General features: G+C 43.2%; 1 pseudogene; it reads right to left on the reverse strand.

Moving 5' to 3' along the window:
- Positions 1-1,210: 1,210 nt before the first annotated feature.
- Positions 1,211-2,680, reverse strand: LOC101427858 (TBC1 domain family member 22B pseudogene; annotated as a pseudogene).
- Between the last annotated feature and the right edge of the window lie 271 nt (positions 2,681-2,951).

Consider the following 2,951-nt stretch of genomic DNA (forward strand, 5'->3'; position numbering starts at 1 on the left):
AGCAATAATAAGATCTGGCCTGCTTACTCATTGTAGCTTTTGAATATCATGTATTGCTGCACAAAATGTCACTTTTTAAAGATAAAGAAGTTATATCCTCCAGTAATCAACTTTCATCAGTTGTTTAGGTTCATGTCACCAGCACTTGGTGTGAGTATTCCTTTGTAAACATACTTGGATTTCATGCTGCTTTGTTACATGGGTACTTGCATAAGTTATAGCCCGAACACTTGGATAAGGATTATAGGATATCTGTGCCTGGTGCATACATTTTGTTCTTTCATTTGACCAAGCATTTACTTTAAAAAGATAATATTAATAATTTCACCTTCTCATTTTTCCTTAATTTTTTTTTGTTAAATTATAATTAGTGCAAAATAAAATGGGCTTTACTTTTCTCTCTACTTTTTGTACCTTGCTCTTTTTGCCTAAGTCCCTAAAGCAGGCAGAAGGACAATTTTAACTTATTTATCTTGAGTGTAGCTTTTCTCAACAAGTTTGATTTTTTTATCCCCATCATCACACAAGCCCCCTTAACAAGAAATGGGGAATTCTATTCCTCTTAATATTCTGTGGAAGGTTGAATTACATATCCCAGGGAAAAGAAAAAACAAACAAACTTGTTCTTAATCATAATCCATTCCTGTGCATGTTACTATTTTTGTTAAGATGTGGCCCAACTGAATGAGGTTGGGCCTTAATCCTATTCTTAGAGTCTTTATGGAGGAGAAGAACCTAGAAGTCAACTGAGCCCAAAAAAGAAAGGAGAGGACGCCACCCTGTGATGGGAAAGCCAAGTAACCCAAAGATTGATGGCCAGGCAGAACCTACAGATCCTGGGAGAAAGCAAGCAAGTCTCTGAAACCATGAGCTAATACATTCTTGTTGGTAAGCCACACCATGTGTGGTATTGTCCTAGAGCTGGCAAAGTAAGACATACCCAACATATATTTCTTAAATAATCTGTTCTCTTTTAAAAGTAAAAAAACTAGGGTGCATTACCAAACCGTTAATCATTATATGAAGAGCCCCCAAAATCCATTCATAAAGTGGAGTATATTTACAGTTAAGATATAGATAAGGTATCTATCTATCTAGAATCATCTTAATTCCAAATTATTCAAAGAATTAAGGCAAAAGTATGAATTGGAATATATCACTTGCACCTCGAACTCAGCATTAAATTTGTAATCAGTGCCTTTGCACAGTCTGGAAAATGCAGTGGTGTTTATTATTTCTTGAATGCCTCCTAAGAAAACAGCTGATAAAATATTGACTAACACAAATGAATGCACAGCTAATGATTGGTTTTCTGGTGTTCCCAAGGTGATCGTAGAGAGGAAATAGTTGTTTTATCAGGACAAACTCCATATCCTCTCAACTGAAATGACATCTTTTTTTTTTTTGCTTTTAAAACAGGGTTTTTAATTGTGTGTTCCAAAGCCACTATCTCTTTTTTAGTAAGCCATATGCACTGGCTACACTCTTGGGGGAAAACAAACGAATAGATCAAAGATAAGAAACAGCAATAGCTTGTTCAATTTGATACTCATGCTCCTTACCCACATATTCTGAGAGGAAGATGACAAAGAACGGAGTAACCAGGTCATTAATTCCCTGGACATACCCACTAGCAGGGTGTTGGATGGCCCAAATAAAGAGAATTCTCTCGAAGATCTCCTGTACAGGTGATTGCTGGAACAGTGGAATGAGAGGATTTGTCCTTGGAATGTCAATGTGAATCTGTCTGTAGGTGTCCTGGTGGTGCTTCTTGTTTTGAGAGTCATAATACTGCTCAATGAAGCCAAAATACTCCTCCTGCTTCCTCTGCAGGGTCAACTTCCTCCTCTCAGGGTTTGCGGGGAGATAGCCCTCATCAGGCAAGAAGGACTGCGTGAGGCTCACACTTCCCCACAAGGTAGGCAGAACTCACCGACAGGAGTCTCCAGGTTACAGGACGAACCTGCCTGGGAACCCCTGGGCAGCCACATTTCCTCAGTTCGTCTAAGTCAGTGTTTCAGCTGGAGAGAAGCTGACGGAACTATTCTAGGCGGGTTTTCTCCTGGACAGTCATTGGGGGAGCCCCAGAAGCATTCTGGTCTGAGATCTGGGCAACGAGGGGCATGATGGGTTGGAGAGGGAGCGGCTGCTGTTTGTGGAGAGGGTTCCTCAGGCATGTATCACTGGAGTTTCTGGACAGCTGGGCATCACTGCTGGACTTTATGACCTTGTAGCTGGCAGGAACTTCAGATGTTGTTGACTGGGACAGTTCTGGTTTCATCCTCAGCTTGCTGTGGTTTTCCAGCACCTGGTCTGCAGTTGCCAAAGCAACCTTTGAGTTCAGGGTTTGGAAAGAAGGTGAGGAAAAGTCCTCTTCTTCATCATCACCAATGTCCCACGCATCACTGGTATTCCGGGCAAACTCATGAAAACTGGAGGCCTTCTTATTCTTCAGAGTAACTGCATTGACTTTTGACTGATCTTTAATGAAGTTTTTGGTGAGCAGTGGGTCCAGAGGAGGGTGCTGGTCTCCATACACAGGCTGGATGCTCCCCGGAAGCTTGGCGCTCCTCTTCCAAAATTGCGTGCTGTTCTCAACGGCCATTGCTCTGGCCCAGGGTAGGCATTGTAGGTGGGCTGGGGGGAGGAACCAGCCAGACGCCCCCAGACCCCGCAACCCGAGGGCCAACCCAGGCCGCTTCCCCGGCGGTCACCCGCTCCCAGCTCCTGGGGGCGCCATCTTGAATGTTGGCAACGCTCCACCCACAGGCGCTGCCATTGGTGGGCTTCTAAGGCTGTGGACAGGCGGACCAATGGGGAGCGGGATTCCTGCATGCCCTTGAAGCCGACCGGTAACATCGATGACATCATTTTAATAACCGTTTACTCCATCAGTGAACATGAGGTTGAATCAGGTTATCGACATGTACTTACATAATATAGATTCTTAT

The sequence above is a fragment of the Dasypus novemcinctus genome, chromosome 30 (assembly GCF_030445035.2).
Source record: "Dasypus novemcinctus isolate mDasNov1 chromosome 30, mDasNov1.1.hap2, whole genome shotgun sequence".
NCBI lineage: Eukaryota > Metazoa > Chordata > Mammalia > Cingulata > Dasypodidae > Dasypus > Dasypus novemcinctus.